Source organism: Desmodus rotundus, chromosome 2 (genome assembly GCF_022682495.2).
Source record: "Desmodus rotundus isolate HL8 chromosome 2, HLdesRot8A.1, whole genome shotgun sequence".
Taxonomy (NCBI): Eukaryota; Metazoa; Chordata; class Mammalia; order Chiroptera; family Phyllostomidae; genus Desmodus; species Desmodus rotundus.
The window spans coordinates 24,890,307-24,916,283 of NC_071388.1; the positions used below are offsets into that span (position 1 = coordinate 24,890,307).

Below are 25,977 nucleotides of genomic sequence, written 5' to 3' on the forward strand. Positions count from 1 at the left end.
AACCCATGCAGCATCGTTAGTAAGGCTCCCAGAGTCCCCTAGGACAGCAAGGAATGATCTGAAGTTTTCTTTGATTAAAATGGAATGGTACTAAATACACAATGCTACCTACAGTGAGTTAGGCCAGATTAACTGCGGTTTGTTCACAGTGACGACCTACACGTTGATAATGTTTTTGAGATCTTTTCAGCAAAGTACCTGTAAGTGTTGTACATGGGTAAAAAAAAAACATTGCTGTTAAGCAGAGAACATCTGTAAAGTAATTGCCCGTACAGTTATACCCTAACTTCCAATGCGTGGTAGAGAGCTCTCTATTTGAAAAAGTCAGCCACCAGGAGCAAAAAGCTAAGCTGATTTCTGGAAAGGAAAAAATGCATTCTGAAAATAAATTCCCCAAATGTCTCCTAGCAGATGAATTTAGAACCTGATGTTAGTTTCTGATTGCAATGGTCAGAAAATGAGTACAGCATTTGACACCGAAAGTTCAATTGCATCCCTGCGCTTAATTTTCCAAGGCTTGAACCTATATAAACTTCATTATACACGGTTTATACATTTCAAAAGTTTGAAAAAAGATTTTTTTGAAAACCAAAGTATAGCCAGATTGTGATGACCTTTTAAAATAAGTAGACTTGTAGGTTGAAAACAGTCCATGATACCTTTTTTCTGGAATTTCCATTTATAGAAATGGTGATGCTTCCTTAAACAATTGTCAGTATAATTGACAGAGTATATGCATTTATTCTGTGTCTGTTTGCCATTCTCTGAGCACCGAGGTGTAAAGTAGGAGGCTATTGTTTGGGACCTTGAGCTGAATTCCTAACTCTGATCTTAATTCAGCCAATGATTGGAGTCCAGCATAGTACCTTTCTGCTTAGACTGGAGCAGGGAAGGAGGGGTCAGCCATAATGAATCAGATGATTCAAGACCTTGAGCTTCAGTATAGAGTCCAAGGGTGCTTATGGATTGAATGAATAAAATCTTTATTTCCTTAACCATTTGCATTGAAGGAAATTGTTTTTCAAAATTTTCTTTCATAAGTGCTCTCTTTCCAAAATCATTTTCCCCTTATTAGAGCAAAAGTTAAGTTAAGCCTTGACACTGATATTTGCCAATAGCCTGAGATGGATTTCACCAAATGTGTAGCTGACCTACTGCATACATAGGGGGAGATTATGTCACAAACAACTGTAGGATGGAACTGGAGTTCCCAGAGCAGGATCTACTGCAGTATTTTAGAAAAATTGGATTCCCAAGCAATCTGGCCCCTGGGGCCAGCCCCTGACACTTCTCTGCTTCCCAGTGCTCTGAGACATGGCTGAGGCCCCAGTGCCTCTCCGCATACTGCAGTTCATCCACAGCGCCAAACGCATGAATGGAATCCACTTACACGGTCAAGCTTTTATTTTTAGGAAAGAAGGAACATAGGAATTCAGAGCACTTGAGTTCTTTCCTGTGTTTAGACAAAAGCCTTTCTACTTGGCCTAAATTCGTGCAATTTGACCTTCTCCAAACATACTCTTGCTGTTCTTGCCTCTGTGTTTGGCATGTTCTAGAGTATCCATGCTTACTCATGCTTACTCACTTCATAAGTTCCCACTCATGCCCATAAGTAAAGCCCACACCTCATCTCCTCTGGGAAGTCCTCCACAACTCCTCCCAACAGACCCTTTTTGTCTGTATCAAATAACCTTAAAACCATTTTGAAGTAATTATTGTTTTCATTTGTTTTTTTCTTTTTTTAAGATTTATTTATTTTTAGGAGAGGGGAAGAGAGGGAGAAAGTGAGGGAGGAACATCACAGTGTGGTTGCCTCTAAGCACCTCCTACTGGGGACCTGGTCCACAACCCAGGCATGTGCCCTGACTGGGAATCAAACCAGCGACCCTTTGATCCACAGGCCAACACTCAATCTACTGAGCCACACCAGGCAGGGCTGAAGTAATTATTGTTTTAGCTGCCTATCTGTTCACTACAGAGATAGGTGTCATGTCTTTTCTATGTTTAGTGCCAAAGGTTGAGCTGGGGCTCAGAAAACATGTCAGATGAGTAACTGAATGAATGCATATATCCATACTAAAATCCCTCTGGAATATTAGCTCACTGGAAGAGAGACTGTCTTGTTTATTACCAATGAGTATGTTAATTTCAGTGATTCCCAGGTACCTTCTCTCTAAATAAGGGAAGCAAAAAACCAAACTTCCCAAAACCTAGATGTAACTTAATAAATGTTTCTTAAATGAAGGTACTTTCTTAAATGGAAGGCTATTTTTGTATTAGAAATTGGAAAATAAAATGGGAATTTTCTTTATAGAAAATAATCTTTTTCTTCAATGCCAAAATACCTCTGTTCAAAAGTATTTGGATCCTATTCTTTAGGCCAAAAGAATCGATGGCATAAGTACAGATAGGGTGTAGCAGTAGGACAATTGTAACAAGATAGTATCTTTAAAAATTAATCTTGTGCTTTTCTTTTTCCAACTTTCTTTTATGTGAGCACATCTTCTCAAGGAGAGCAGGATAATTAGATTGAGAATAAAAAAGAATGGTACGTGTTCAGCTCTGAGACTCTGAAGCAGGCTTGTGAGAATCAGAGGGAATCTTGAGGGAGCCCAGAGATCAAGACATAGAAATAGAAAGGGATTAGACGAAAAGCCACGCCTCCAGCCTCCACCCCTCCCAAAGAGGACCAGCAGGTGCAGAGGTGGAACAGCTGGTCAAATCAGAAGAGTGCCCCGCACTATTGGAGTTCAGTACTGAGTTGGGACTGCGTGGAAGCTGAGATCACTGTGGGAAGCACAGGCAAAGAAGCTACTTCGCTGTTCCTTCTATCAAATATATTTCTGCCACCTGTGGTTTGTCCGGCCTAAGAACATGCACTTTTATTCATGAGACTTTAATGAATTTCAGTTATATTGCTCCATGTTAAAAACCCAGAAGCCTCCTACCAGTCCCTTAAATAGGGTGAATGAGAGTCCTTGGCTTCCAGTGAGGCAAGGGGACAGAATGGCACAGAAGAGAGAGACTCAGTGCAGGTACTTGGTAAACAGTAGACAGTGATCAAATAATTACTTTCATTAGACACATTTAAATGGAAGTTGAGGTTTTCTTCAAACTCTATGTAGATCAGAGATGAGATTAAGTTAGAATAACCTTAGTTTAGGATCTAGTAAATCTGGTCAGAATTTGTCTGAAGTTCAAATCTTTAGCCCGTGTGACAAACATGAGGAGCACATATTCAGAAGAATGTGTTTGTTGGATCAAAGAACTGTGCTGGATCAAGGAATTCAATCTCAATCAGTGTCAGATTCTTCACCCTCCCTAATCTTCAGTCTGTCAAGGTCATTAGTGATCAATTCATTGTCCAAGATAGCTCCACTCCTTAAAGGCGGGCAATTCAACTGGCCAATGTCTCTGTCCATTTCCTCATCTAAGATGCTCTTTTCTCTCTGATGGTACTAGGGTTTCTCCTCACCACCCCCTACCTTGTCACCTGAGGGGTGTGACTAGGGGTTACTCTACATCTCTCTCCTCCCACTCCATCTTCTGCCAGCACCTCCAATGGCTGAGCCAGGTGGGAGCTAGAGAACCAGGGAGCCTGGAGATGCATTTCAAAGGTTGGCTTTCCCAGGCCCAGAGTACTTGAAAGAAGGGCAGATAATGAATGAATTGAAGTGGGGGGAGGGTGATGGTAAATATAGTATAGTCACCTGTGATGAACATTTATGCCATCAAAAGAAATTAGCCATTCTTGACGTAAAACAAAGTATAGAAATGAAAAAAAGATTTGTGGTAGCCAGGAGTTAAAGGGGTGGGGGGGGGAAGGAGTGTGGCCATAAAAGGGCTGCAGGAGGGATTCCTGTGGTGATGGAAATGTTCTGGGTGGTGACTGTATCGATTTCAGTATTTTAGATGTGATAGTGTACTGTAGTTTTGCAAGATATTACCCTTGGGAGAAACTTGGTGAAAAGTACAAGATACACAAGATTACTCATTCCTACAATAACATGTGCATTTTAATTATCTAAAAATAAAATGTTTCATTAAAAAAGAAAAGACAGGTTAACTTAAGATCAGATACTGGATATTTCCTGGCCTTATATCATCAAAATATAATTACTTACTTCCTCAGAAGACTGAGTCTTATGTTTGGCTTACAAGAAATGTGTAGCTCCTTCATTCTTACTCAGCTTTGCTAAAAGTCCATCATTGTTACATTGCAAAGTCCTGAGCACATCCATGAATAGCCTTGATCTGTTAAGACATTTGCAGAAACACTTGTCCAAGCACACGAAGTCAGAGAGAACTGAGGAACAGGTATCTGTTAGACATAATGAAAGGAATAGAGCAGGGGAAGTGACAATAGTTTATTTAAATATTTATTTATTCTCTGTCATAGCACAAGAAGGATTTAAAATGGGTTTTAAACATAGTACAATAGGATTTTTTAATATATGAAAACATCTGGATGAAGAGAAAACCAGGGACCCAGTCAGAAGTAGGGTTAGTACATATGTGCACGTGTGAAGTCACCTGCCCTACGAGATGTCACACTCTCGGTGGCCTTTGGCCCTGCATTTCTAATTGCCAGTGCAAAAGGCAAAATGTGATTGGTGACATGACTATAAGATAAAGCTTGACTTGAAAGAAACCCCTTTGCTTTGTCCTCATAGATGTGGCATTAGAATTTTACTCCACAACAGCTTTAGGGTTAATAAAACAACTAGTTTCATAGTTCAGTAAGAACAGTGTGTGTATCAGGGACCAGATAATGCAGTTTGGGTGTACAGCTTCCTGGTTTTGATTTGGGAGCATTTGGGAGTATATTCAAATGGAAAGAATTGCATCCTTTAAGAAATAAAGAATGTTTTCAACCAAGCTTTCGATAAGTATTGAGGGGGGTTGGCAAACTGAAATCCATACAGGGCACAGGAAGGTAAAATAACTAAGAAAAGTGAGGTGTCTGTTAAAAACAAATGCACGCTACACATACGATGAAAATGGTGTTTGACAAGCGGCCTCACATTGGGGGCACACTAAGGCACGCTAGGGTCTATGCCACCTCGAGCCTGTTTATTGCTCATTACCAGCCTGTTGTTACCATAACCCAAATCGGGGCAGATGTTACCAGATCCCATTTTTCCTGTGTATTACAGTTTTGTTTCAGAAAATAGAAACCATTGTAGCTATTTTAGGCATGAAGGGCAAAGGGCCTGCAACAGGGAATTAGGCACTCGCAACGTGTGTCGGCGGCCCCCAGGACTCAGCTGCTGAGAACAATGGAGAGCTTGCCCCTAAGGACACTGTCAACTCTGCCTCGGACAGGAAGATGGGAAATCAGAAATTTTCTCTAAATTGTTTGTTCTAGGAACCATGTAGAAATGAGGGAGCTACTGATTCTGTGACCTGTGGCTTCAGAGCCATACCTCACCTGTTAGGTCTGTGCTGGCAACAAAATAACAGCTTAAAAGATGCTGCTCACTTCACCTGTTGACCCCGACGAAGCTGGTGACAAGAATGCTATCCCAGAGCCTTCACAGTGCCTGCCACCAGGGCAGCGGGACCCCTGTCTTTGAAATATTGTCTGAGTGCATGTGGTTGGTCAAAGCAAAAGCTAAGTCGCTTCTGGGTGCCCAGCTTAGAAAAGTCATTTTTAGCTGCCCAAGCTCTGAGGGTGTGGGGAAAGGGGATGGTCATGTGGAATGTACGTGGATTAATCGTCTATTTTATTCACCATATTGAATTTTCATGCAAAAATCACCTGTGCTTTTTAATGCTGGTGCTTAAATCAATTTAAAAAAAACTGATGGAAGGGCAATAATGTGGGAGTCAACGAAATACATTTTCGGCTTCATGGCAAGTAAGTGGAGGGTAGTTTTGGGCCCACTTTAGCTCAGGGAAGGAGGGGTGAAGCCCTGCCCTTCCCCCAGCCTATATATGATGACAACTTGTAGAGTGCTGTGCTCTATTTAAAGCACTTAAAATTGTACTAATTTTTACAAGTAGTAAATGCCAGAGAAAATAATATTCCAGCAACACATGTTCACACAGTAAAAGTTTGTTTTTCTCCTCTCACTTCCCACTGACACTCCCCAGATGTAACCTCAAATAACGTTGTGAAATAAATCACACTTCACCGTGTTTGAAGTTGAGTCTTCTAGAAGCATCCTTTGTTTCAGCTGGTCTACCGAGGGAAAGCAGGAGCCAAAGTGTTTGAAGTGTTTGGACTCGTTTGAGAACCTACCCGATGTCTGTCACGGGGGTTAATTGGGCTACTGAGTCTATTGACTGAAGAGTATGCTAACTCTCCAATGCAGAGGGTTTATATCCAGCCTGGGAACAAATATAATTTCCTATAACATCGTTTATAGCCAAGTGAACAAACATAGTTTCCTGTATCTGACATGTTTTATAAGCTTTGTGGTAATCTCAAACTCTGTGGTTAATGGTCATATTTATTGTTAATATTTGAATAGCTTAGAGAGTGTCTTCTTCTCAGTAAACATTAAAAGAGAGAAGCTATAATTTATTGTAGTCTAAAAGGCTGTAGGCAAATATTTAAATTTAAATGAGACCTTTGTTCCCCTGGCTTGTCTTTTAACAAGTTCCCTTGCTTATTGTGCTCCTGATTTCACCAGAAAGTAAAGATTCTCTAACCTTCTCTTTCTGTTCCTGTGGAAAAGAGTAATAATCAGCGCTCTTCAAAGTACTTGGATCAACAAGAACTTCCCTTCTCAAGGTGTCTCATGGAATCCACAGTGAGCTCCAATTTTATTTACATCCAGCCACAGTCATGTCAGGAATTTAGGTTTCTAACTTTTATTACCACAACTGTCTTACATCTGAGAAATGTATAATATATACATTGTGTGTGCACATATGTGTGTATAGAGAGAGCAGTTTGTGCGTACTCGCACACGCATGCATGTTTATAAAAATATCACTTTCACATAGCATCTCGTTTAATTGCCACAACAACCGTATAAGGAAAAGAAGTTACCTATTATTATCTGCAAAGAGGCTCCAAGAACTTTCATATTAATAGCTTCATTAAGATAACTCAGCTAGTGAACCATCAGACCAGATTTGGGTCCTGTATTCAGGAGTCCAGTTCTCTTCTCCCTAAACTGCATGTCTTCCCATAGAAATAGTAAAATGTAACTGGACACTTAAGAGTTCACGTTCGTATTCCTGCAGGAACGTGGGGGGTACAAAGAGTTCCTCTTCTCGTTCCAGCAATTAGAACCTGCTGCTGCTCATGGCCAAAGGCCATGCATGTCCAGTGCTCTGGGAACTGGGTAAATATTTTGCAGCCACTTGTCCGAGTCTTTGACTTTAGTTCATCCAGAATTTAGGTTCTAATTTGTTTCTTTTCAGTCCTCTTAGAGATTAGAGAACTACCCCTGAAGCTTTGTGTTGCTTTTCTTACAATATGTTTATATATATTTACTAATTAATTTAGAAAAATGTTTTCATAAAGATAAGTAATTAGAAATAATATTTCCACTATCCAAATATTTCTACCAGTAAAGTTTTGATATATATTTTTTCTGTCTTAACCAGTTTGGACTACAGTAATAAAATACCATAAACTAAAGGGCTTAAACCACAAAAATTTCTTCTCACAGTTCTGGAGGCCGGAAGTCCAACATCCAGGTTCCAGTAGATTCAGTGTGTGGTTTGCAAATACCTCCCTTCTTGCTGTGTCCTCACACGGCAGGCTCTGGTTTCTTCCTCTTGTTATAAGGGCACTAATACCATCACAGGGGCTCCACTCTCAGGGCCTCATCTAAACCTAATTACCTCTCAAAGGCCCCACCTCCAGATACCATCACACCAGGGGGTAGTGCTTCAATATATGAATTCCGGGGCAGCGAACACACACAAACATCCAGTCGCTGTAACAGGAATTCAGTCCACAGCACTTTTTTTCCTTATAAATGGAAACATTTTTATAAATGAGATTATACTGTTTATTTTCTTCTGCAACATGTGTTTTTTTCTCTAGAAATAGGAATATACCACAAATATATTTTCATATCATTACATTTTTTAATGATCTCACTGCCCAGTGTCAGAGTTTACTTTATATCTGTTAACATATTTATGATTATTCCTTGGAATACGTCTTAGAAGTAGGATTGCTAGCTCAACTTCAGAGGTTTTTAAAAGGATTTTTTGATGCATATTACCAGATGACTCTCTAGAAATGGTACACCAGATCATTCTGTTCCCAACCACTACTAAATCACTATTAACTTATTCTTCCAATCTGACTTGGTATCTCATTATTTTATGTTGCACATACATGATTTCCAGGTGAGCTTTACCATTTTCTGAGTGTTGGGCATTTTTGTTTCTTCTTCTATAAATTGCCTATTCACATCATTTGCCCTTTTTTTTCTGTTGAAGTAACCATATTGTCCTTATGGACTTAAAATAACTCTTTATATGTTATAGGCTTTCATCTTGACCAGGATCTCTTTTGTCGTGAGCTAGTGGGAGTTAAAAGGAAGAGCAGGAAAAGGTGGACAAAGGGTTTGGGCAAAGGGCTGCAGCCAAGAGAGGACCAGGTGCGCGGACACTCCATCTCCTGCTTCTCCCTCCTCTTCCTAGACGTGTCTTTGATGTGGGGTACGTGCGTCCCGGGCATTCACAGAGACTTTCAAAGGGGTATATACACATAGATGTTTTTCAGGGAATTAATTTCCAGATCTTCAAATTTCATATAAGTTATTCCTGAAACTGACTGCCTGAGGAGTCCTTTTCTACCCCCCTTTTCTAATAGTGTTTCTCCCACTTTAGAAAGTCTTGCTGTGCTGATTTGCACAGGGAGGGTGCACAAAACTCAATGGGAATTGAGTGACATTACTTATAATTGCCTTCATTCCCATCTATGTGAACAAGGTTTTTCAGTATTTTTACTGAGACATGCATTTTCAAGAATTAAACAATCTTTTTTCTTAACAATGACTGATGGAAAGTTGTAATATGTCCATGTTGTTGTGACCAGTTATGCCATCTATTAATCAGGATCGTGTAAGCTACCTGACAGGAACAACCTGAAACTTCGATGGCTTAACACGGCAGAAGTTTATTGTTTGCTCACATCACAGGCTGCTGCAGATGAGGAGGCTCTCCTGGGGGACTGTCGCCAAGGGGGATCCAGATAACTCTGCTTCCATCAGGCAACTCTGCCATCTCAAAATTCCAAGCTTCCAAGTGGGAAGACAAGGGAAAGGGGAGAGAGAGACAGAGAGGGCAGTGGGGGTGGGGGGCTAGTGTGGGGGAACGGATTAGAGCTCAGCCAGTCGTGACTGCCTACAACAGAAAACAACACATCACACACTGCTCACACTCCCCATGGTAAACTGAGAAACGTAAACTTTCTGTTACCTCCAGGCAGAGAAAAGGGTGTAGTGAACACAGCTTCGGCTCCACCACAGGTACCCCCAATAATAGTTGTAATGACCGCTCAATACAGATGGATTTTTTTAAATAGTTATGGGTACAGGTTAGAAATTTAATTTCACTTTATTTTTATAGAAAAGTATAAGGTAGATAATCAAGTACCCTTAAGCCCATAAAAAAATTATTAGGATAAAATTCTGTAAAGAAATGGAAATAAGAATTCAAGGGGAGCCCTGGCAGGGGAGTTCAGTTGTTTAGAGTGTCGTCCCAATACGCCAACATTGCGGGTTCGATCCCTGATCAGGGCACATACAAGAATCAATCAACCAATGAACGTATAAATAAGTGGAACAACAAATCTCCCTCTTTCTCTCTCTCAAATCAGTTTTTTAAAAAATTCAAGGGGAAAACAAAAAGATATAAAATTTGCGATTCTCACCTAGTGGTGGTGTCAGCTATCAAACTGTTATCGCACATCCCATTGGATATGTGTATTATAACGAGTTGTTTAATCACTTTAAAAAGCCAATATTTACAACAGAGTATAAATTATGCCCTTACTACTATTCAAGCTTTTGATGAAATGTTTTTACATTGCACCATGAAACTGAAGGAAAGTGCGTAGTTTTCCAAAATTCCTTTAAGAGAGAGTGAACAAAAACATTGTAGCCCAGGGTTCTACACTCGCTTTAGGAAAGCATCGCGCCCCCCCAATTGGATTTCAGTATTTAAAAAACTAACCAGAAAGAAAAATAAGTAGTTACTGAAACTGCTTGTGCTGAACTGGATTTGCAGCTGCCGTGGGCTGCAGGCCTCAGTCACTTACGACACCAGCTTCCCGGGGGGCCCTAGAACAGACAGGTCCAGGTATAGAGTCACACTTGTCCCTGTGTCAAGGGAACAACCAGATCCCCATCGGCCACACCTGCTTAGCTTTGCAGTCAAGCTACCTTAGGCTTTAAAACTTTTGCCCTGAAGTCGGTGAATGCTTATTGCTTTGCTCGTCAGCTGTTCATACTGAACCACTCTCCCAGCTAAATAAACATCCTACCACTTCTCCCGAATAATCTAAAGCAGCATGTCTTTTTGACTGCCAGTGATGGCAGCTTTAGGCAGGGGTCTCTCTCTCCTTCCTAAAAAGGCCCATTGACCTTTACTGCAAGTGAAGTAGCTTATGGGAACAGTAAATGGCTAACCTTACTGTACCATAAAACAGAGCTCCTAGCAGCCTCCCCTCTCTCAGCTCCTGCGTAACAGCACTCCTCATAAAAGCCACGCCATCTCAAAGGTGCCAACCCTTACACAAGCCCAGCTGGGGAGTGTCCAAAATGGCTGGACCAGAAGATTGTCTGAGGATACTGCCGACTGTATAGCAGATGTTTCTTGACTGGAATTCGAGATCACTTTATTTCTGCATTTGCTCTTCTCGTAACTGGAATAAGTGACAACTGGCGATATGCTAGATATATAGGAGAGCAAGCTTATGTGAAAAGGCCATTGAATGCCACCTAATTTGGAGGTTAAAAAAACAAATTCTACTCTCTGGAACCAATGAAGTTAAAAGCTATTAAAAAGACACTTTGCCAGGTTTCAAACAATCACTAAACTATCGTAACAATTCTATAATACCTACTGAGCGCCAACCATTTGCAGGCTGATGTGCTGCAGGAACTAAGAAGAAAGATATGATCAGCTTAAAAGTCAAGAATTCAGAAAGTGCTCTCCTGGCCAAGGCCCAGTTACCCCTTCGCACTTCCGGTTTCATCCTCATCACGGAATTCACCACTACCTGGCATTTTCTCCTCTATTGGTCTCTCTCCCACAAGGCTGTAAGCTCCGCGAATGTTGACATTTGGCCCATTTTGTCCTCTGCTGAATCCCCAGTCTGTTACAGACTTTCAACACACTGTGCCAAAGAATGAGTAAATTCCCACCTTCAGAAGGAGCATGGACTCACAAGGGACAGAAAATAAGCCCCCAAGTATCAATAATATTCAATTATTTATTCAGGAAAAAAGGAGCTCAAAGAAGCAATAAGGGGCTTGAAGAATTGAAGGATCTTATTTTGCAGAAAGAATCAGCTTTCCTACAGGAAGGAATTTGACGGGGCTTGGATTTCCTGGGCTAGTGTGGGGCTGGGGGACAGGGCGAACTGTGGAGTGCCCGGAGGGAATATTGGCTCCATGTCCCTGATGTTACATGAAACGAAAAGTTGCTAGCAAAGCCTTCACGGTAGTCAAATTAATAAGCCTTTATTCAACACATCCCCTGTGCCTGTGTCATGCACTGGTCAGTCCTTCCTCCAAACGGTACCAGGTAACCCCTGACTTTGCCTTCTCGGCCCAGGTCACACCCGTGGCATCACCTGATGAAAAATGTCAGTCTTTAAAGGGAAGGCAATCTGTAGCTAAGAGTAAAGACGCCTCCGCAGGGTCTTAGCTCCCAGGGGCGTGAAGTCAGATTGCTGCTGTGATTGTCTTGCTGGTGCCTAGGGACAAACTACACGCCTGTGGGTGGGTCCATGAGCACTTCCCAGGACAGGATGGGTCTTTCTAGAGGTTATCAGTCCTGGGCAGAGAAGGACTCTGGAAGAGGGCCTTACTCTTGTGTCAGAGATGGTCTTTCTTCTCTTTTGGGTGGGTAGTCAGTATTGCCCTGACGCCCAGAGGTAGAGGTCCTCTCAATACCTGCAGGCAGATGGAGACAAGCGGTACCGCAGACCTATCTGGGAGGGGCTACACTGTGTCTTCATCAGTCACTTCCAGCTTTCGAGAAGGCCTTGTATTTCGTGCTGGTATCAGCTACTGTGAAGAGGGCAGCCTGTCTCATGCTGCTTGGAGTGACAAAAGAGAGCAGCGTTTCCCTTCCCGTCTCATCCCAGCTAAGGCCAGAATGGGCAGTGGTCACAGCAGAGGACAAGTGAGCTCGAAAGCATCGCTTGGAAGTCACTTGCAGTTGAGACAGAAGGTAGAAAGACCAAAAGAGGCCCTGCCTGCCTTGGGCGGGCTGGCAGCAGCCTCCGAGAGCCTGGGGGGCGGGGAGAACCCGCTGAGAGGCAGTTAGAGGCGGAGCGGTCCCTGGCGGTGGAGCCAGGGGGTGTTTGCCGAGTTTAGTCATTAAAAATAAGCTGGTTCCACGTAAACTCTCAGTAAAATTGAAATTTTATACACAAATTACTTTTATAGTGGTAAGGAATTATCCATTTATTCTAATTTTTGCTAAGGTAGCATCTTGATTAAGGGTGAAATACAAAAAGGTTTTTTATTAAAGTGAGGAAAACACAACATTTTTAACACATGTAACTAATATTGTTGAAGTACTACCCAATTAGAGGAAAGGAAAATGTGTAAACAATTTTAAAAGATGAGCCAAAATGATAACTATTTATATATGATACAGTTATGTAGCTAAAAGAGAACCACACAGAAGCTATTGGAAATGACAAGAGAATCCACTAGGAACACTGGCTAGGAATACAAGGCAATAACCAATAACTTTTCTACATAAGAACAAGTTACAAAAAATAATGAAAAAATCCCATTTAGAAAAGTACTCAGAATAGTAAAATACCTGACAATTAAAAATAGCAAACATGCAGGCTGTATATAAATGAACATTGAAAGAATAAAATGGCATTCCCTATGTTTACACTAAAAGTTAAATAGTATAAAGATGCCAAGTTTCTTGAAATTAAATTATCGATTGAATGTAATACCAATAAAAGTGCCAACAAGATTTGTTTGCTTATTGTTGAGATCACATGTGGAAAATAAAGATATCCATTCCACGTTTATTATAGTTGCAATAGCCTGGAAACAATCTGAATGTCCTCAATAGGAGATTGGTCAAATCAAGGTGTGTCCCCGGAGGATACCATTACGATATCATGCTATTTTTTTAAAGAGATATTTGCAGGCCTGGATGTGGAACAATCATTAAGATATATCATTAGATAAAAAGACCAAGGTGCAGAAATATATGTACACACACATATACATATATGCAAATGAGATGTCTACATATGTGTGTGTATACAGATATAACACATGGGCATGCACATATAACAAACATATATACTATGATGTTATTTGTGTAAATGCACATACATGTGTGCGCACACACACTTCGAAGAGCACCCAAGAAACCTTGCCCCTGGAGATGAGGATGAGGAAATAAGGGTAAAAAGACTTACCTTTCCACCATATATCCCTTTTATGCCATTTGGTGTTTTTATTATGTATATATCTTAGCTTTTCAAGACAAAAAGTAGTTGTTTTTAAACAATAAAAAGGAATAAAAAGCACAGACCTAAAAAGAAGAATGCTCTTTCAATGGAACGGTATCCATTAAAGTGTAAACAAGCGCTCCCATCTGCACAGCCAGCCCACTGCTACCTTTACCGCTAGAGAAATTCCCACCCACCCGCACAAGTAGGCATGTACGAGGCGACAGAGCCACAGCACGGCGGAGGGGGCGCTCGAAATTGTCTTCCTGCATAGTACCTACTATTTAGAACGTGAATAAATATTTATAATAACAAAAAATTGGAAAAAATATCCATCGGCAGGAAGATGGTTCATAAATTTTGGTTCAGCTAAATACTTCACAGTTAAACTTGAAAAGATGTTCATTATAATGTTTAATGTGAAAATTAAATTGTAGAAGAATATATGTAGTTTTTGCATAAGCATAGACATGTGTGGGAGGAAATATCAAAATATAAGTAGTAGGTGTGGAAGACATCGCTTTAATCACTTACCCCCAGCCACACCTGCTTCTTCCCACCACCCTCCCTCTGAGTGCCTGCGAGGGGGGCCGAGGTCTTTGATGGCGCCTGAATACTGCTAAGCTGGGTCACGCACACAGCCCTGGCTCCAGCCTGGCCTGTAGCAAACTCTTCATCCGGGTGCACAGCTCGCCCACAGCCACTGGCATCACCATTGTTTCCCGTTCCGCAGCTTCAGTGTATTGGCTTCCGGGGAGTTTTGCAGGAGTGGAGAAGTGGTGGGACTGATGTGTCTCTGTGGCCCCACCATAACCCCTAACAGTACCTCCAGGTCCTTCTAGGGGGGGGGCTTTCCCGTTTTACGTTTTTACACTTTAAACAACTGGCACCTTTTTTTTTTTTAAGTTTATAAACCTGTAAAATAAATGTAAATGAACAAAAAAAGGGAAACCATGACCTGTCTAAGAATAAACTTGACCTTTAAAATGAACGTAAAAATAACACGTAAAATGATATATTTTTACCAATGCCTTTCACCATAATGTGCAAAGGATCTGTGACCACAAAAGAATTAATGATCACTGTAGTGACCCCGATGTCTGCTATTAGGCATAGTTAGCTAAGCAATAGAGTGAATATCCAGTTGGCAGTAAAGAAAAAGTATGTGACTTAATTCAGTGACAACTAAATTAAGCTCTACTTTTTTTTTATAATTGTTTTTAATCCACCCCAAACCAACAGTGCAGGCTTGCATTTCAATGTCATTAGCAGAAAATGTTTGCTTTTGCAAAAACACACTCTCATCCCTGCCTCTCAGAAATTAAAAGCCGTCCTCCAACTTCAGCTGTGGGCCTCAGTCCCCGGGAACCCAAAAGTGTGTTCAGGAGCGGACATGGCCTTGGTGGAGAACTGTGTCTCCTTGCCGGTTCAGGAAGGTCTCTGCCAGCTAAAATCATAATATCATGTCCACTTCACTCGCTTTCAAGGTGCACGGCTAATTTGTCGTAAACAATCCAAACCTCACACCACAAGCTTCACCACTCTCTGGTCTTCTCTCCTTTGTCTGAGTGGGGGGTCAGGGAGGGGAGGCGAGTCAACCGCCTCTCCTCTGTGTGAACAGCAGGATCACTGGTTTTCAGGAAGCCAAACCTGAAATAGAAGCAGAAGCCCTTTCATGTAACTGAGAAAGACTTCCCTGTCACCCTAAACCCTTTCTGGAGGGGACAAGCCCCATATTAAGGGTTTTCTGGCCTTTTACTAGAGCCTGCAAAACACCCTTCTTGTGCTTTATCCAGCAGTTATTAAACTGCCTACTAGGTACACATCCTCTGGAACTGACATCAGCCTCCAGATGCCCCCAGAAGGCTGATGTCTCAGCAATATCAAGAGAGGAGCTGGTTTGCCCAAACAGGTTTCAAAGCAGACAAGTGAAACTGTCTTCCTTATATGGTGAAAAGCGCCCTGTCGCTTTAAGGCCAAGAGACTTGGCTGCAGAAGGTCCCTGGGAAGTTTGCGGGCAGCCCCATCCTGTGTCTGATCCTTGCAGCTGTGCAGGTGAGTTCCAAAACCTCTCCCCAGTTTGCCCTCTAGGATCCCTCTCATCTCGTGGCGGGTTGGAAATGCTGGTATAGAGGGAAAGAGAAGGTCAGGGTTAGTAGAGACGGTGTTGTCTGGAGAAGTTGGAGTTGGAGGAAAAAACAAGGTTACTAGGGAAATATGCAGTAATGCAGCCAATGAAGATGCATCTAACTTCCAGTGGGGAGAAGGCATCAAGGTTACCGAAGGCCCCGTGGCATTCCAGGACAGGGCAGGGGAGACAAATTCAGCAGGCAAAGAGGAACAGATTCTAGTTAAGACCCTGCAGGGGTTTGTTTAGACTCTGGAGCCAAAGAACCTGATCAAATGCAAGTTTAAAGCATAGCTGGGAGGAAATAATATTTCTGCAAGTGCTGAAGGCTTTGCAGGAGCTCCAGGGCTGACTGCAGCCGAGAAAGTATGCGCGAATGTTTGCAGTATCTACTGGCATGGAAGGCTGCAGCCTTAACCCTTCATGCAGCCTGGCTGGTTTGCAGGTAGGGTTTGCACAGAGCATGGGGAGGGGGTGGGGGTGCACGCGTGGAGTATTGCAGTAGGTGACTAAATAAATGAGTAAGATTGCGATTGTAGAAACACATCTCCCGTATCCCCATAGTACCACCTTCAGAGAAGAGAGCTCTCCAAGCTTGGCAAATTTTGTGTCATTCTCAAGAAAGGGCTGCAAGAAATCTCATTTAAGCTGATTATTACTCTGTCATATGAATTCAGTTTCCTGATTTCTTTTCTCCCATGGACTGAAGCCTCCAAAGATATTAATTTGAAATTAACTAATAGAACTTTTTAACAGTTAAAGATGTGCTAGCAGAAGTGAATGTCTCTGAAAGGCTGAGATGAATACCGTGAGGGTTGGAATTTTATTGATGGAATGAAAAGAGGTGAGCATATCTGTAGATGGTCAGTTTACAATGCATCCAAAGCCTCTAACTGAACCCATTCATCAGCTACAGTCAAAAAAGAAGTCTGCCCAGGATTTTAAAAAGACAGATGCCGAATTATAGGGCTTTGGGGTCGTCTTCCTCGGGGTTGAGTCTGGGCCATTCATCATTCAGAAGCCAGTGGTTTCTCCACAGTTGTTGTGTGGGGGAGTGAACACAGAGGCGGGATTAAAATTCCTTACATACTCCATGCCTTTAAAATACTCATTCATGTGAGTAGTCAGTAAAGAATTCCTTTTATTATTAACTAACAAGTGCTCTATCCACTTGTTTTCTAAAGGCAGAGTGTTCATGAAAGGGGGTTTTGTTTTATCAACAAGGATTTGTTAGTGCAAGGGTCCCTCTCTTCTCACTTCTGATGGGTGGGCAAAGTGCTGACCGTTGCTTGCTGAATAGAAAGATCTGTTCTTAACTCTAAAAGTCACAAAGGACTCCACTTGGGCCTTACCCATTCAGACACTCTGATGTCCTGAGCAAAAAAGTTAACTGATGCATTCGCAGTCTGGAAGAGGGTAGAGTGCGTGGGTATAACTTTGCTTCATTTTCTATCAAGCTAAATCCAGAAAGCAGTGTCAAATATACTGCCTTCAAATGTGAATGCTGCCAAGAAAAACAAAGCCTCATCCCCAAAGCTTGAAAATCTCAAAAAGTAACACACTGTGATCTTTTAGAAGCTAAATTAAGCCATTTAAAAAGAAAAAAGAAAGAATGAGGATGCCCAACTCCCTAGGGAACCCACTCCTAATTATTAACAAGGCTCATTGTTTGGAAGTTCTTCTTAAACCAAACCCACTTCCGCTTATTTTGTGTTCAGGGGCATGAAGAATAGTTGGTTGCTTTCCTTTGTTATAAAAAATATTCCATATGCTTAAAGAACAATAGTAAACCGTCTTAGAATCTCACTAAAGGCGGTCTATCCAAAAGTAAGTTTAAAAAGCATTTTTAAAGACACAGGCACCTCTTGCAAGTGTCTCAATAATAAGCAATGGCTACTTTTCTGTAAAATCTCCTAACACAGCTGTGTTTAAGCACATGATTAGTTTTTATTGTTCACTTCAGGTTATTTTAAGAGCAGGTTTGCCATCCTTGCAACAGGGTTGTGTATAACACACTTTTAAACTGAACACATTCGCTCCACCAGCTTAGGAAGCTGGTGATAAATTTCAGCAGCAGAAACATTTCATCGGAAGTACAAATCACAGCACATACCTCAGCCAGAGATTGAGAGCTGTCATTTTTAGCAAAAGTCAGGGCAGGTCAGCCCCATAGCCCATCTTCTAGCCATGGATTAGCACTGCCTATGGGAGGCTGGTGTTTAGAATCCACACTTGACTTAGCTTTGGGTGGTGAACACATAACACAATATACAGGTGATATATTATAGAATTCTACACTTGGAACCTATATAATTTTGTTAACCAATGTCACCTTAAAAAATTCAATAAAAATTTGGAAAAAAAAAAGAGAATCCACAGTTGGCTACTTAAAGTGACTGTGAGACTCTGGGCTAGTTCCCTCATGTGTCTGAGCCTGGGTTCTATGATCTGCCCACTGGAATGATAGTCATAGCTGTGCACTTGGTGGGAGGGGGGGGCGGCGAAGCTGGCAGTGCAGCTGCTCAATAATTGTGTTGGATCCTTGTCCTTTAATAAGAAAAGACTAACCTTGATCTTGTCTACACCCTTTAGAATAATCTTCAAGTATGAATATGCGTCTAAGAAAATATAAATTAAATTCTTAGTGAAAATTTAAGTTTGTAATTAGGTGGAACCAAAGAGAAAGAGCTCTTGCTGCAGGGGTTAACTTTGGAAACAGGTTTAAAATCTGCTGGGTCATGTGGGGCTTCGGAATGATTATGTTCTTTAAAAATATTGCTTAACTGCTGACCCCACGGGAAGTACCTCTGTGTCCTGTCCTCTGGCAGAAAGGGTTGCAGTGGGGGAGAGCAAGTGGTGTGGACTGAACGGATGGAGTAGAGAAATCCTGGTAGCGTTGCATCTCTTGACGCATCTTTTTGTTTTAATTCTATCTCACTATTATGCTATTTCAGTTGTCCCAACTTTTCCCCCGTTGCCCCCTCCACCCAGTGTCCCCCACTCCCTCAGGCAATCCCCCACCATTGTCTGTGTCCATGGGTTATGCATATAAGTTCTTTAGCTGCTCCATTTTCTGTACTGTACTTTACATCCCCATGGCTACTCTGTGACTACCTATTTGCACTTCTAAATCCCCTCACCTCGCCACCCATTCCTCCACACCCTTCCCATCTGGCAGCCATCCAAATGCTCTCTGTATCCTCCTGACACATCTTTGACTCACCTTCCTCCCTTCCCCCTACTCTTCACCTTGAGCTTGTCAGATGTGATTCATTCATGAAGTCACCAAGCTGAGGAAGTTTGAGGAAGTGTCTAGACCAGCTTCTTGCCTTCAGTCAAAGTGGCACTTGAAACAACCAAAAACAATGGCCACCTACCCCTGCTCAGGGAAAGGACCTTTCAAGTTCAGTCTATTATCTTCCTCCACTGGGATGCCCATAACCCTGTAATAATAAAAGCCCGCTTTCTCTTAATATGCTCTGGGCCTGTCCTTTATGTTGTGACAAATTGCTGTGGGAAGTTGCTACTGGGTTGGGGGTGCTCATATGGCCACAGCCTGTGAGAGGGGCCGCACGCCTTGTCTCCTCTCGGATTAATCCCCTGGTGTGCAGAACTTCTTCTCCCCTGACTTCCCCACCTCTATTCTCCTTCCCCCACCCGCTCTGTATTACAGGAATTCCCAAGGTAGAGAGAGCTTGCCTCAGAATTACCTGGAAGGTTTATTGCTACAGTGCTGGGACCCCTCTCCACAGTTTCTGATCTGTAGGACTGGGCTGGGGCCCGAATATTTGCAATTTGTAACAAGTTCACAGGTGGTCTGGGGACCCCACTTTGGGAACCACTCACTCACCCCCTCCATTCTGGGGGTGAAATAGAGCTTCTCCCAGCAGTTATATGTTCCGTGTTCACTGAATTCTAATTGTCACGAGATTGTGCTGAACAACCTTACATACATTGTGTTTGTATCTTTCCCAACAACCCTGCAAGTTTGGTGTCATGAAACGAACAAACAAAAAAGGTAGTAACTAAGATCTCACAAGTGACAAGGGGCAGATGGGGTATTCAGACTCAGGCTTATCTGGAAAGATGTGCTCTTTCCACTATTCCAGGGCTGGCAAATAGGTGTTTAACTTGTACGTCAACTCTTGATTTATTGGTAGTGGATGCCTGGCACTCTGGGTGGAAGAGTCCCAGATGGAATGGGTGAAGGCATGAGGGAGTTCTGGAAATGGCCAGCTGCACCCGCTGGAAGTGTGGGCGTGGAGAGTGGAAGCATGGGTGCCAAGGATTTGCGGTCCCCACGCTGTGCCCTGTTCATGGACCAGGTTTCGTTAGCTACTAGAATCAGACGAGAGGTGGGCATCCAGATTCATTCCATAGGGAACAATAAAATGTATTTACTTTTCCTCCCCCTTCTCTGAAGGGTGAACGTAAGTTTTTCAGCCTACATTTGAGAAGGTATCATAACCTATAAAGTAATAAAATAAAATGCAACTGGTAGATAAATAGTAGTAGCCACCAAGGACATTTAGCCTTAAAATTACACAGACAGAATTACATTAATTATAGATTTTGTATGTTATCTGTCTTTCAGTGTGACCTGTCTAGTAGATGGCCTTATACTGAAATAATGCCCTGTGACTTAATAAGGAGGTGATGACATTTCCAGTTTGCTTCCTCTGTCCATCATTAACAGTCAGTGTGGGATCTGTTACTTTTAGGGTCTTCGTACTTTATCTGAAAAATGAGTGTGATAATGCTTTTCTGCTTCTTCCTAACATTTGTTATGTATGTGTGATTAAATGATGTATAACTTCCTGGCATCTAATTTAATCAACAAATGTTTTCTAAAATGTATCCCCAGGCACTGGGGACAGAGAAGCAAACAAAACAGACTGTTGTCACAGAACTTACATCCTAGGGGGGAGGGGCAGACAGTCAGTGAACAAATAAAAAAGAAAACAGTGTATAGTGATGAATGTACATGGAGAGCGTGACTGTGTGTATGTGTGTGAATGTGAGTGTGTGTGTCTTGCTGTTTTAGATGGGGTGGTCAGGGAAGGCTTTTCTGAGGAGGTGACATTTAAGCTAAGACTTGAATGTGGGAAAAGAGCTGAACAGGGATAGTCTGGGATTGCATTAGTCCAGGCAGGGAGAAGAGCCTGTGCAAAGGTCCTGAGGTTGAAGGTAAGCAGAGGCCAGATCACGTAGACTGGCAGGAGTTTTCCAGATGGGGTGATGAACTCCTTACCCCTGCCTAGAGGGTGTTTGGAGATGTGCAGGTGGTGATGCGGTCCCAAAATGCTGGAGTTGAGGACAGAACACTATTGGATTTTCGGGGACAGGGACCAGGGATACTGAGTGTCTGGCATTCGCTTTGGATGGACGCACTCCAGACTTGTCTTACTCATACTGCCCTGCAGATACTGTCTCTTGAGAAATCCTAGGAGACTCTAAGGCCTGGGTGAGGAGTTTGAATTTTATCCTAAGAGTGGAAAGCTGTTGGAGAGTTGCAGATTCTAAGAGATTACTTCGGCTGCTAAGCGGAGAGTAAATTGTAAAGGAACAAAGGTAAGAACTGGGAAATTCAGCAGGCAGCTGTTTCAGGAGTCCAGCCTGGAGATGATGGTGGCCTGGGTAGGCGGAATAACGGTGAAGGTTTTGAGAAGTATTTCTACCTTTAAAAAGAAGACTGCTAGATAAATATAACGTGTTGTTTCCCATGGCATCCCTATGTTACCTTTATTTTCCTCAAGAGATTTTTCAGTTTCAGAATCCACTGGTTTCCTCTGTATTCACTTAGGAGAATCTTTTCAGCAGCAAATTACAGCAGACTTTGCTCTTGGAAATGCAAGCCCTTACTTACCCTTGGTCTTTAACCTCGCAGATCTATGTGTATTTCAAGTTGTTCGTAGCTCAGGAAGGTAATCTATTTGATTTGGGCTTGTAAAAGAGATAAAATTACATGTGCTTCCTGAATAATAATATGTGATTTCTCTCTCTGAAGGGTCAATAGGAATTAGCCTACATAGATCATTTTACAAAACCAGTGCTTAGTCACAGGAATAACAAGGACCAAGTCTACATTTATTCTGCTGAGAGAGGAACGTTAAGTGAACATCAAAATCTCTTGAAGGGATTGCAGGCATTTCAGGATGAATTTTATTTGAGCATTAAAGCCTTGCAGATAGTGTTCAGGTGCATCAGCTCCTCCCCCACAAAGGCAATTCAGTTCCCATAATGTTAGAGAACCCCCTCACTGCTGTCTTCTCTCTCTTTCTAATCATGACTTCTTCCTGCACCCCCACAGCAAGTGGTCCCCAGTCTGCACTCAGAGTTCACCTGCAGAAGAAGCCACTTCTCATATACCAGGAGAGAGGAGCCTTCTAGCTCCCCCCCACCACCACTGACTGAGCTGAACGGGGGTGGGGCAGGAGAAGAAGAAAGAGGAGGCAGCTGGCTTCAGGCCATCCCCACACTGGTGGATGATTCCACTGAATGTGGAACTCAGGAGGTGGGTCTTCCCACTTTAATCTTGTATCCTGAGAGCAGAGAGGGTCAGACGCCAAAGGAACACTGGGTATAGGATGCAGGTGAGGCTGCACACCTCAGCAGCCAACTTCAGCTGGTGGAGTCAGTACTCACCCATCCGCATCCTGCCTTCCAATTTCTGGTGGAAACTGGCATAGAGGAACGGGAAGTGGATAGGACCATCCAAAACATCAAATTACGTTTTTTAAATGCATCACCTAATCTACATAAACCAAACTCTCTGGAATGAAGAAAGCAAGTGGTCTTATTTAACTCTAGCAACCAAAGAAGAGGAAGCTCTGCCTTCATCTTTGGGCACAGGTGTGGTCCTGCAAGAGGCAGGCCACTTCACCGCCTAGTGCAAAAGGGGAACCAGAATGATGTGTTAGAAAGAAATAGCATTTAGAAATCCTGTCCCAGCTACCAAGTAGTCATGCAAATTGGGACAAGGTCACCTTCCTGAGCTTCAGAAATAGAGTTGATCAAAAGTTAGTTCTTTCAGACTCTGATATGCTTTGAGGCTGTAATTCTTAATACAGCTCAAGATCTTCACTGTCCCCCAAAGCCCCTCGTAAACCAAACCATCCATCTTGACCAATTCTTATTTCTCTCTCTTGCTCTGAATTTATAATTGTCTTCACGCCGTCCCCACTGGCTCTGGAAACACTCCCATCAGCGCCCTAGAACACTGCTGTGGTTCCTTCTTTGCAGGGCTCTCTCCCTCTACTAGCTCTTAAGCTTCCCTGAAAGGAGGTACCGATGCCAGTTTTTTCTTTGACTCTTGGGGCTTAGCATGCTACCTGACACTTACCGGGTTTACTGCACACTTTGATGTCCAGCAAACACTTGTTGTTGGATGAATGTATAGGGAAGATACAAAAATAGAGAAGACGACCAAGCAATTCAAAGCTCAAGAGCCTACCTTTGTTAAAAGCCATACATTCTACATTCTGCCCATAAGATCCTGGACGTCTTAACTTAAGGAGGCATGAACTCACAGTGTAAGGGATCTGGAAATTTCTACTCAGTAGTTTTATACTAGCTCTTATACTAGCTGTTCCTGGGGTCGGGGGAAATCTGAATCAGAAAGTTTAAAACTGACCACATATTGTCTTCTGAAGCCTTGATCTTTTCACTTATTTAAAATTCATAACCACCGTGGCCTCATCATTAGAATTGCTAAAGAGCCTAGGGAAGGCCTTGTGGGAGGAACCCCTTAGCCTGTCTAACCAAGTTACCAAAAATGGTAAAGCCTTGCTGGCGAGATGCTGGGAAGAAGGGAGGGAGCGGGGACTAAACAGCAGAGGTGGCCTGCAATGGGACAAATCCAACCCTGGTTCAGTTCCCGCAGTCTGGATTTGAGGGGACTGAGAGAGGACAGAGCATCAAAACTTCTGGGCAGGGGCCAAACGTTTACCAGACCCTGTACTGAAATGATGCTGCCAGGGGAGCTACCGAAGGCTGGGGCAGAGAAACACTCCCCCCGAAAGTGTGTGGTCACCGGGGGTCTCCCTGAGGGATACTGAGCTAGCATTTCTTCCAAAATATTGTCTGCCAGGCAGACAGTAACACACATCTCCAGCTTCATCATGGTGATGTGCTACGTATGGGCCTTGCACCCATGTGTCTGAGCCCTGGTTGCAACCTGAGTAGCCAGTGTCATGAACTCCATTAATTTTACTTTTTTGTCCACTGTGAAAAGAAGCAAGCCTCTTTGTCCCTTATTAGTACCGTCCTGGGGACAGGGTAAGACACCATCATGAAAGCATCATATAACTCTTAAATTTCATGGCAATAATAAACCTTATTCAAACCAAAAAGCTGGGCTTTGGTGAGCTTCATGGGGTCTGATCTAAGGGGCACAGAAGGGGAAGACTCTAGGAGGTGCGGACACTTCGTCGCAGGGCCTGGTGGGGGAGTCACATCCGGAGCTTCCATTTGCTTGTGCAGACTGTTGTCTCGGGCGTGAGCTTGCATGAGGCGCTGAGAAAGCTTAAGCCCCCCCTTGCAGGTCTCGGCCAAACAAAATGGATACGGAGGCAGCAATACCATGGAGTGGCTTTCGACAACACCTTATAGTAAAACTGTAAGGAAAAGCGAGGGGTTAAGCTAAATTCTAGGGTAATGTTGGGGGTTGGAAGAGAGAGGCAGAGAGAGAAATGTGGCCAGGGTGGAACGCCCAGAAGAATTTCAGATTCAGTCAGAATAATCTGACTTACAATGGAGAGGTAGGAAATGCTGGTATTCATTTTGTCATTCTTTAAGCTGTGCGTATGCTTTTTATATCTTGCTTTGTACATATGATACATTTTAAAATAAAAAGATAAATTTTAACCCCTCCCAAACAATAAAGACCCAAGGTCTGAAAGCAACTGATCAAGAACTAACGTAGCTGCCGAAAGCACATCAATAAGACCTTAAGTGAAAAGCTAAAACACGAAACATGAACCATAGAACCAGCATAGCTCTGTCTGTGAGTCTCGGTCTCTCTTGGTCTCCCTTCCCCCCAGCCTCCCTTTATCTCTCTGCCTTCACTGGTAAAATTGTTGCTGACTGGAAAGAATTTTGTGGGAGTGAGGAGCGTCAGAACTTACCTATGAATTACATTCGAGAGAAAATAATTTTCACCCCTCATTCCCCACCCCATCCTGCTTGTCAGGGCAGGACTGGGCAGGACTGATTGAGCACACTTTCTCTTCCCAAGTTAAAAAGTTAAAAATAATGCCTCCTCCCTGGAAGTTGGGCCCTAGTGCAAGGCGCCGTTGAACAGAGGCCTGTGTCACGCTAGAGTGTGTGCAGTCGGGCGGCTGTGCGAGCTGAGCTGTGCTGGAGGAGCGGCTCGCCCCGTCCTTGCTCCGTCTTCACCTGCCTTTCCTGTGCTCTTCATTTTGCTCTGTGCACCAGCTCAGTATTTCTCTTTTGCTTCACTCTTTACATGCCTCAAATCGCTCATTTTTTTTTTCCCTGAGCCCTCACTTAGCCAAGTTGCCTGTATTTGGTTCCTTTGATCTTTCTGTTAAAATCAATCTCTTCTTCTAATTATTTTCTGTTCCACTTCTTTGAACCCCTTCCAATTGCCTGCATTTCTCAAGGAGCCAGGTGTAGAATAAAGCATCTGGGTGAAGTTCAGGCAGAATCAGGTAGATGCAGCTACTTGCCCCCAGGTATTTGCCGCCTCTTCTTTAAGCAGCAGAGGTGGTTCACAAAAAGCACATGACCATCCAGAGGCCAGAACAGTACCCTGCCCAGGGATGGGGCTCAGTAAGTAATTACCGAATGAAGGGATTAATTGGAGTCTCTTTAAAATGGTCTGGACTACATTATAATTTACACTTAATTTGCTTCCCCATCCCACCATCAGCCCAGTCTCTTTCTGCTTTCAGGTTTTTCTTTCTGCTTGAATAATTATTTCATAGCTTATTTCTTTGATGCCTTAGTTTACACATTTTTAAATTAAATTTTCTTGTTTCCTGATCATATATTTAACCTCATTGGTTTAATTCGTGTCATAGGATTTGGTTAGTAACCTTGTTTACCAGATTAGCATGATTTATAAATTATTCTACACTGTCCTTTCTCCAAATAACTGATACTCATGTTCATATTGTCTTATTTTTAATTTCTCTTTATTAGAGAGTAGACTTCGCTTCTATATTTGTTAATTTTCAGTATTTTTCTAAGT

General features: G+C 42.6%; 1 protein-coding gene across 1 annotated transcript in view; it reads left to right on the forward strand.

The window, feature by feature from the left end:
- The first annotated feature begins 15,646 nt into the window (after window positions 1–15,646).
- SCHIP1 (schwannomin interacting protein 1) overlaps window positions 15,647–25,977 on the forward strand; it is a 143,675-nt gene continuing 133,344 nt past the window's right edge. The window contains exon 1 of the mRNA XM_045197345.2: window positions 15,647–15,691. The gene's annotated coding sequence lies outside the window, so the exon portion shown is untranslated. The remainder of the gene's footprint in view (window positions 15,692–25,977) is intronic.